The sequence below is a fragment of the Cupressus sempervirens genome, chromosome 2, assembly GCF_028749045.1.
Source record: "Cupressus sempervirens isolate cs-2001-9-10 chromosome 2, ASM2874904v1, whole genome shotgun sequence".
In the NCBI taxonomy this organism is placed as follows: Eukaryota; Viridiplantae; Streptophyta; class Pinopsida; order Cupressales; family Cupressaceae; genus Cupressus; species Cupressus sempervirens.
Window position 1 is genome coordinate 762,773,086 of NC_143119.1, and position 11,071 is coordinate 762,784,156.

Below are 11,071 nucleotides of genomic sequence, written 5' to 3' on the forward strand. Positions count from 1 at the left end.
GAGATTTTTCGGCCCTCACGAAAATTACAAATCCCACCCGCTTAGAATTTGGCACTCGGGAGATTTTTCCACCCTCGCAGAAATTGCAAACCCCACCCACCCTAAATTTGGCAGTTGAGAGATTTTTCTGCCCTCACGGAAATTGCGAACCCCACCCGCCCGAAATTGGCACCCAGAAGATTTTTTGGCCCTCGCCGAAATTGCAAACCCCACCTGCTTGAAATTGGCACTCGAAATATTTTTTGGCCCTCGCGCAAATTGTAAACACCACCTGCATGGAATTTGCACTTGGAAGGTTTTTTTTGCCCTTTGCACATATTACAAACCCCACTCGCTTCAAAGGTTTTTACGAATCGAGGCAACAGATGATTGAATCTCAGTGGATCATGGCAGTAAGGCCACTTTGCCACTTACAATGCCCCGTCGCTTATTTAAGTCGTCTGCAAAAGATTCTTCTCACCGACCACTTAAAATTAATATCCAAGGTTGCTCCAATAAGCTAATGCGCTGATCGGAGATAGCCAATGACACGGGCCCTTGGGAGTGCAAGAGCACCCCTACTGCAGGTCGCGATGTAGCTGGAGAGAGATATGCACCACATATATATCATGGATTTTGACTTAGAGGCATTCAATCATAATCTGACACACGGTAGCTTCATGCCACTAGCTTTTCAACCAAGCGTGATGACCAAATGTGTGAATCAGTGGTTCCTCTTGTACTAAGTTGAATTACTATCGTGGAATGGATCATCAGTAGGGTAAAACTAACTTGTCTCACGATGGTCTAAACCCAACTCATGTTCCCTATTGGTGGGTGAACAATCCAACACTCGGTGAATTCTGCTTCACAATGATAGGAAGAGCCGACATCGAAGGATCAAAAGGTAATGTCACTATGAACGCTTGGCTGCCACAAGCTAGTTATTCTTGTGGTAATTTTTCTGACACCTCTAGCTTCAAATTTTGAAAGTCTAAAGGATCGATAGGCCATGCTTTCACGGTTTGTATTCGTACTAAAAATCAAAATCAAATGAGCTTTTACCATTTTGTTCCACACGAGATTTCTATTCTCGTTGAGTTCATCTTAGGACACCTGCGTTATCTTTTAAGAAATGTGTCGCCCCAGCCAAATTCCCCACCTGACAATGTCTTCCACCTGGATCGACACGCCTAGATGCACCTTAAGGCCAAAAATAGGGGCATTGCCCTATCTCTGCCTCATGAAATAAGTAAAATAACGTTAAAAGTAGTGGTATTTCACTTGCGCCCGAAAGCTCCCACTTATTCTACACCTCTCAAGTCATTTCACAAAGTCGGACTAGAGTTAAGCTCAACAGTGTCTTCTTTCCCTACTGATTCTGCCAAGCTCGTTCCCTTGGCTGTGGTTTCGTTAGAAAGTAGATAGGGACAGTGGGAATCTCGTTAATCCATTCATGCACGTCACTAATTAGATGACGAGGCATTTGGCTACCTTAAGAGAGTCATAGTTACTCCCTCTGTTTACCTACGCTTGGTTGAATTTCTTCACTTTGACATTCAGAGCACTGGGAAGAAATCACATTACATCAACATTCGTAGGGACCATTGCAATGCTTTTTTTTAATTAAACAGTCAGATTCCCCTTGTCCATACCAGTTCTAAGTCGACTGTTTGCCGCTTAGGGAAAGCCATTCAAAGGGGGCATCCTGCGTTTGTCGCCCGATCGGCACGCGATGGCCCACCCTCATCGCGAGAGTAGCTCGGGCAGGCCACCAACGACCCACAAGTTTGGGGTGCAAACCCCTAGGGCCAGCCCTTAGAGCCAATCCTTTTCCTGAAGTTATGGATCCATATTGTCGACTTCCCTTACCTACATTGTTATATTGACTAGAGGTTGTTCACCTTGGAGACTTGATGCGGTTATGAGTATGACTGGGTGTGAATGGTACTTGGTCCTCACTACGAAACATGTGGTGCTCTTCCACCCGCTGGACCCTATCTTTGGTTGAACCAATTTTAGGGTGGGCAGGTTGTTAAAAAGAAAAGAAAACTTTTCCTAGCTCCCCTGCTGACGTCTCCAGATTTCCTAATGTTGTCATCCGTCGCCACGTCCCGATTTAGGAATATTAACCCGATTCCCATTCGATGATCATGCAAAATGCACCCTTGAAACAAGGTTTCTCCATCTCTTAGGACCGACTAACCCATGTCCAAGTGCTATTCACATGGAACCTTTCCCCACTTCAGTCTTCAAAGTTCTCATTTGAATATTTTCTACTACCACCAAGATTTGCACCGGGGGCCAGTCCACCCAAGGTTTCGCAACAACCCCCACGTCCTCCTACTCATCGGAGCTTGGCACTTACCCCAACAGTCGAGTATAGGTTGTGTGCTTCAGCACCATCCATTTTCGGGGCTAGTTGATTCGACAGGTGAGTTGTTACACACTCCTTAGTGGAATTTGACTTCCATGACCATCGTCCTGCTGTCTTAATCAACCAACACCCTTTGTGGGATCTAGGCAATTTGGCACCATAACTTAGCTTTCAATTCATCTCGCATCACCAATTCTACTTACCAAAAATGGCCCACTTGGAGATCGTGATTCTGTGGCGCAACTCAATAGAGCAGTTGCACTAACTTACCTATTTAAAGTTTGAGAATAGGTCAAGGGCATTATGCCCTCGATGCCTCTAATCATTTGCTTTACCCAATAAAACTCGCACGTGAGCTCTAGCTATCTTGAGGGAAACTTCAGAGGAAACCAGCTACTAGACGGTTCGATTAGTCTTTCGCCCCTATACCCAAGTTAGATGAATGATTTGCACGTCAATATCACTGTGGGCCTCCACCAGAGTTTCCTCTAGCTTCGCCCTGCTCAAGCATAGTTCACCATCTTTCAGGTCCCAACAGGTGTGCTCGCACTCGAACCCTTCATAGAAGATCAGGGTCGGTCGGCAATACACCCCCCGAGAGGGGATCTCACTAGTCAGCTTCCTTGTGCCTCGTGGGTTTTCCCAACCTACTAACTTGTACACATGTTAGACTCCTTGGTTAGTGTTTCAAGATGGGTTGAATGGAAAGCTCGTTGGTCAGCACCACGAGCGCGCAGGTGCTCAAGAGCCCACCGTAAAGGTGTGTGCTTCGCTCCTCGACCACTGCAATGGAAGTATTTATGCGACTAGAAGGTCACGCTTGTGCCGCTGCGACAACCTATATTGGCACGTCCCCCGAATTGAGCAGCGGACCGGCTCGCACCATTCCACATCCGACCAAGGCACATCACTGGCCTCCATCCGCTTCCCTCTCGACAATTTCAAGCACTCTTTAACACTCTTTTCAAAGTCCTTTTCATCTTTCCCTCGCGGTACTTGTTCGCTATCGATCTCTTGCCCATATTTAGCCTTGGATGGAATTTACCACACGATTAGGGCTGCATTCCCAAACAACCTGACTCGCTAACAAATTAGGGAAGAATTATGTCATTTGTCAACAATCGACTCTTTATTTTCCCACCAAAATGAAATAATATCACCAAACACATTTATGAAGAAATATTATTTTAATTTTTAAATTCATTAAACAACAATCTTCCTTGAATTTAGGATCTCATTTTTTTAAAGGGGGTTCACAATATAAATCCATGGGATCGCTTCCCTTTTTAAATATTCTTAAAATTTCTTCGGGTACCTGTTCTATTTTTAAGGAAGTGGGTGCCCATGGGACCCCAGCTCAAATTAGCCTTTTCCTATAATAAAATTTTTGTATGGGAACACTTCAGCTATATAAAATTAAGTAGAATTTTCTCTTAAACAGTCGCATGGGGACATGGGGTAATTAGAAAAAATGGTAAGAATCATGTGTAATATAAATTTAAAAAAATTGATTAGAAAAGATAACTACTACTTATATTAAAAAGAGGTGCAATGTTTATGTCAATAGACAATATATGTTGAATATTATAGTTATAAGACATACAATATAGCTAAAAGAATTTGGATTGTTCTTATAATCTAATCAGGATCTTGGCATTGAAATAAAAATTTTGAATTAGAAAGATAACTAGCACTTCCACCAAAAAGAGGTGCAATGGTTACATTGATAGTCAGTATATGTTGAATAACATATTATAGTGCATACAATATAAATGAACTATTGAGATTAAACTCATAAGTCTCATAAGGCATGATGATTATGGTCTTAGTTAGGATAATAGATAGATTCCAAAACTTAAGCAAATTCCAAGCCTAATATAACACACATTAACTCCAACCATAATATTAACCCTTTCCTATACTAATTGAACCCTAACCCTAACATTATCTTTAATCCAAGTTATATCTAAAGAACTATAAATTCAATTCAATTCTAATTAAACCCTATTGTTAATTTTGACCCATAATCAATAGTAATTCTAAACCCCAAACTTTATGTTACAATGGTGACTTAGAATCGATCCTGAGGTCACCAATAGTATGGTGAATTCGTGGAAAGATGACAAGGTGAAAGTGAATGGTGTCTCATTTTTTATCACTGAGGAAGTTGTCACTATGGTCATAGAGATTCCTATGGAGGGTTTCAAGTTTTACAGGGACAAGAAACTCTCTACCAATGCAGTGAAGGATTTTGTGAAAAGCATTGAGGAAATGAATAAATTGATTAAGAGAAAGACATTTTATGTGACGGAATCCATCAAAAAGCTCTGGAGGTATGTGTTGTGTGCTATCATTGAATATATAACTTTGGACCCTAGGTTTGATCGAGTAAGAACTCACCATTTTGTTCTTCTTAATCATTTCCGCCATGATAAGAAAATTTCTTTCCCTTTCTACTTATTTAATTCCATGAGCAAGGTTATCACTAGCTTTAAGAAGAAACCCATTATCAACCTGGCTCTGCACGAGGGATTAATTCTATTTTAGAATAATTTTTTTGCTAAATATTTTTAAATCATTTGATATTAGATGTATTTAAATGTTAATATTTTCCTAATTGAAGTGTAAATGCAATATTTAAATACACGCTCCAACCCTAAAATTTCATCCTTATAATCATCCTAATCCTAACCTAACTTGACAAAATATACATCGTATAATATTTTTGAGAGTACAAAAAAGTTAGAAAAACAAGTTGGTTTAACTTGGTTACTGTATTTGGAGTCTAAGAGAGGGAAATCCAAGTGTATTCTTCTTTTGTTCCCTCTTTGCTTCTCCTTCTTATGTGTGTTACTCTTCTCCTCCTCTTCCTAGTGTTTCTCTTTCTTCTCCTTCTCCTTAGCCTTCATTATCTTCTCCTCCTTCTTTTCCTTTTCCTTTCTGGGCCTTATCCTCCTCCTCCATCTACTACTTTTCTTTCTTCTTCATCTTCTTCTCATTTTTTTCTCCTTCTTCTCCTTTATAAATTATTAATATAAAAATAAATATGAGATTAATGTAATTTTAAAATCATTTATAAAATATTAATATAAAAATAAATGTAATTATTTTAAAAAGACCATTTAGTACTTGTCTCTTATTATGAAATAATTTATATCTAATTAGAATTATTACAATGTAATTTTACAATATTAATATTAAATAATATTATGTAAAGAATATTTTAGTTAGATAATCAATAATATAATGTAAGTAAGAATGTAATTTTAGTCATTAAAATATTTATATTTCATAATTTAATGCAAGGATGTAATTTTAAAATCATTTTTTCGTGTTACTATAAAATTATTGATTATAAAGATGATTGTAATTACTTGAAATCTTATTTTTTAAATAAAATCAAAAGCTTAGTATAATATTGAAATTTATTTTATGAAATTTTTTAAAATTTATTTATTTTAGTAAATAATTAATACATATTTAATTAGTTTTTATAAGGAACACTATTTCATTTTTTACATACACATTAGAATGTTGTTGACCTTAAAATAATATAAGAATAATGTATAAAAAAATTAATTCTTATTTAGTAATTTAATAATGTTTTAAAATTATATATTAATTTTGAACCTCTAAAAAAATTAAAATTTAGGCGAGTGCACCAAGTTGGTATACAAAAAAGTGGACACCCAACAAAACAAAACAAAACAAAATCTCAATAACTTGATCAGATTATTTAAAAGTTAAATGTGAGTCAGGCTTGGTATCCAAGCCTAGCCATTATAATTAAAAAAATTCGATCAAGTTTAAATTATTTTTGTTGCTCGCGTTTGAGGGCATTTTTATACCCTCAAACAACAACAACATCGTGGATTGGAGAGGAAGAAGGCAAAACTTGATCGAGTTTGTAAGGAAAAGAGGTTTTCTTTTATATTCTCATCCATGACACCCCACAAACAGGGTATGTCTTCATTCTCCTCGTCGTTTATGTATTTTTCCATCATTGTGGTTTTGTAATTTGTAAGATTTGTAATTTTTTACCATAATTTGTAATTTCTTTTAAAAATATATATATTAGATGCATCAATGAATCCAAAAAAACAAGGGAGAGGCAAAAGACCACCTCCTGCACAATCAAACCCTCTACTCGTAGTGACACAACTAAAAAACACTCCACCCATTGTGACACAAACACAAAACCCTCCACCCATAGTGACACAACCACAAAACCCTCCACTCAATGTTTCCATTCAACAACCACTGCCACCTATAAACCCCCCGTGCATATCATTACATCATTTAAATACTACACAAGACGACCTCATAAACCGCCTTACACCATTACCCAAATGGTCAATAGGTTGTGGTCATCTACACTTTCTCACCACTCAACTCTAGCAAATATAGTTGAACAAATGGCCCAAAATGTGAATGAAGTGTCTAGGGAGGTTATGAAATGGGGTTTGTGGAGGGATAGGTGTCATGCATTTTATGCCAATGGGTTATCATATCAACAAGTGAAAGATAAGAACATAAAGAAAGATATTATATGTTCTCTTTTCACTAGTCCTATATCTAGCAACTACCTATTACACACAACCAAAAATTTTCATATTCATTAGTGCACTCATACTAGGATGAGATCATGTTTTTGGGATCGGTGGTATATCGTATTTGACCTACCACCATGTAATAATTATGAGGTGCATCTATATTTTTTTAGACAGCTATATTGTGAGTTTATCCTTGGCAAGAATCCAAATTACTTTAACATATGTGAGTTCTAGGGTAGAGGGAGAGGCTCTGCACAGGATAGACCTGGGGCTCGTAGGGTGGTACCATAGCATGAGAGGAGATGTACATCACAAAAAAACATGCCTCATGTTGTGTTCCCATCAATTGTAAAGGAGTTTATTGATTTATAGACTCTTCATATAGCTACATCATTGATAGATGTTATCATTGAGCATGGCTCACAGTTAGTGGTTTTCCTTTACCTATGACACCTCAACCATCATCAAATGTACCTTTAGGGTCATCACAACCTACGACAACTCCATTAGCATCACCTGCACCACCAATGTCATCTCCGCTTGTGTCAACTGCACCAATAGTATCATCCTCGCTTGTGCCACCTGCATTGTCATCATGTGCATCATTATAGTCTTCCGGGGCCCAATCAAATTTTTTGTTTTAGTTATCACCGCATGTGTGATGGGATGGATATTGAGGCATTTCAAGATGGAGTTTCATCTCATCCATGTGTACATTGTGGCATACTTGCTATTCATACAAAGGTGGGAATTTCACACTTAGATGATTTGATGATGACGCTCTTCGATGATAGGAGATAGGTTTGTTTGTTTGAGTTTTGACATGATATTATTTAATCACCTAAATATTGTAAAAGTAATTTTTTAATTTTATTTTATAGAAAACTCTAGATTGATATGTGAACAATATGCAATGCAGGGTGCAGCAAGCGACGTGAAAACACCATAGAGTACTCATTCTACTAGAGGTGTGAGGCTAGGAGCAAAAACACCTAGGGTAAAGTTTTTTAAATATTCTTAAAAGTACAATAATACATTGGCTTTGAAATATTGTTTCTTAATTGGTATGACACTAACAACACAAAGTTCCCTAAATGTTTTTTTTTAAATTGTTTTACAATGAACACCAAGTCTCTAAGAAGCTTTACAAGGAAGCCAATAAAATATCCATGTCCAAGTTAAGTTGAGGAGGACATCTCGTCTAATTACATCAGGTGAATTTGGTAGCACGTTGAAACATTTCCATCTCCCACACTCATCATTCCTCTTCCATGTCCCATAACTATCATCCCTCTTTCATCCAACCCACTTATAGATCCTTCTCCATTTCATACCATTATTTAAACCTATCTTATATATCCTCTTTCATCTCCTACCATCATTGAAACTCTCTCATTCATCAAATCCATCCAATTCCCATCCACATCTCTTGCTCCTAGCATTACACAAACCCCATATAATGAACCTCATGAGTTTTGACATGATATTATTTAATCACCTAAATATCATAAAAGTAAATATATATTTTTATTTTATAGAGCACTCTAGATTGATATGTGAACAATATGCAACAAGCAGTACAAGAACACCACATAGTACTCATTTTGCTAGAGGTGCGAGGCTAGGAGCAAGAACACCCAAGGTAAAGTTTCTTAAATATTCTTAAAAGTACAATAAAACATTGGCTTTGACATATTGTTTCTTAATTGGTATTACACTAACAACACAGAGTTCTCTAAATGTTGTTTCTTAATTGTTTTACAACAAACACCCAGTCTCTAAGAAGTCTTACAAGGAAGCCAATAGAATATCCATCGTTTGAATTTGCTAGCACGTTGAAACCTTTCCATCTCCCGCACTCATCATTCCTCTTCCATGTCCCATAACTATCATTCGTCTTTCATCCAACCCACTTATAGATCCTCCTCCATTTCCTACCATTATTGGAACCCCTCTTATAAATCCTCTTCCATCTCTTACCATCATTGAAACTATTAGAGTAAAAGGTTAATTTCATTTCATTTATTAAGTTACCTCTACTAAGATTTCCCTTTATGCACTTGTATTTCCATTTAATAATTAATTAGTAATTATTAAATGTCATTTACCTCTTAGGGTTTTGTTATAATAAGTATATGGGAAACAAGATACTTGGGCAGGGGGGGTGGGGGGGGGGGGGCGGTGAATCAGGATCTTAAAATTTTGACTTGAAAACCAATTTCATAAATCCACACCTCATTCATCTCATATAATAGATCTACCATTAAAACTAAAATGTTGAAACATAAATGAAATACATCACATCCATATAGAGTTCAACACATAACACAATGATTTGGTTACCCAAGAATACTTCAAGATGAAGGTAAAACTGAGGTGGGGATGAAACCCACAAATCTTCACTATTGCAACAATAAAGTTAACATGTTAGGGTTACAATGTTTGATCATAAGATATGATCTAGCATGTGAGGGGTCTGCCCTATTAAAAGCTTAAGAGACTATTAGGTCTCACCTTGTTAAAGGATTTTACACTCATAGCAAAGTAAGGACTCTGTTAGGAGGTTTACATAGATCTGTTAAGAACACTATGTTAAGAGATTTACCTTGTCTCAATCAACAATAACTGATTCAGTACATGACTCTCAGTTTTCTCTGTAAGTTGATCTTAGGTCTCCTTTTTGTTGTATCTCTGATATGATCTCCTAATCTGATAGCTCTATTCATTCCTTCACTGCTCTAATTAATCTCTATGTCTTCTTCTTTCAAACTTTGTCTTTACTCCTTCACATGTGCATACATTCATACACATCTTCTCACATGCACAAGGATACTTTTCCTTTTTTCTCCATAAAATTCTAGGTGAGGAATCCTCCTTAAGTAGATGTTTTGTGAAGGTTTTAGATCTTGATCAATGACTTACACTTCATCATCTTTTGTCATTTCTATCCCATTTTCTAATTGGTTGAATTGCACGCCTTGGGAACATTCCTTCTGTAATGATGTATGATCATCTCCTTAGCTAGTTCTACAAATATTTAAAATTATATAAAATCTTGACAACACAATTTACATATGTGTTTGTGTCATTACAAACTTATATGTCAAAAATGAACTACTCGACACTTGAATGCTTTGATGCTCGAACATGTATGCTTCTTCATGTTGTGACTCAAACTCTATATTCTTGTTTTCTCGACACTTGATAACTTGTCAACATGCTCGGTCTCAACTATATTTCTCAGCTCCAACTATATTGCTCGATGCTTAGTTTGCTACTAAATACTTGATAATCACTATCCTTCTTGGTATAAGTATTGTATGCTTGACCTTTACTAGATAACTCGATCATAGTGATGACCTTGTAATCTTGCCTAGTAAATGACTAAGTTTTTGGACACTAATTGACAACATAGGCTTAGAGATCAACAATCTCCTCCTTTGACATTAGTGGCAAAAACACTTTTTCATGAATAATAATTTCTTTCAAAAATATGAGTACTCCCCCTAAGCCCATACTTTGATCCTATAATATTTGATCTTTGATCTGTACATTTCTTCTTCACCTTGTCTTATTCATATCCCCTTTTATTTCATATCCCCCATATTTTTGTCATTGATGGCTTGGGGTTGCTAGGGATAATTAGTACTTATTAAAAAATTACTGATGACTTGCCAAAATATCGGCATAGCCTTTATTCCATCGTTTCTAAACTTGTTCCAAAATTTGAAACTAAATCTCTAGCATGGTAATTAGATCAATGAATCCTATTATATGTGAAAAATGTGTCTCTTTCTTCAAAATGTCTTTGGCAACAAAGACTGCCTTTTGAATGATCTCTATATGTGACAATAATTGTCATTGAATCATTGTCAACTTATGCCTGATCTTTGTATCTTTAGCCATGAACTCGACTAACCTCTTTTGATTGAATGTCTGTTCACCATAAGAGGATGAGCTTGAACTTGCATTCTTTCCCAATGTAATAACATTCACTTTAATATTTTCATGTAATAGCTCTAATGAGCTTGTAGTATCTGTTGTAAAGAAATCTATATCACATAATTTCAAATAAAATGAATTAATGATTTTCAAAATTGTTTCCATCTTAGTGATTGATGTAGAAAGCTCAACTTGTCTTTGTACAAGTTCACGTGAGACT

General features: G+C 36.6%; 1 non-coding gene across 1 annotated transcript; it reads right to left on the reverse strand.

Moving 5' to 3' along the window:
• Window positions 1-348: 348 nt before the first annotated feature.
• On the reverse strand, window positions 349-3,691 carry LOC149575686 (25S ribosomal RNA). Its single transcript, XR_016361078.1, has one exon. It is a non-coding gene; the product is annotated as a 25S ribosomal RNA (ribosomal RNA).
• Window positions 3,692-11,071: the final 7,380 nt, after the last annotated feature.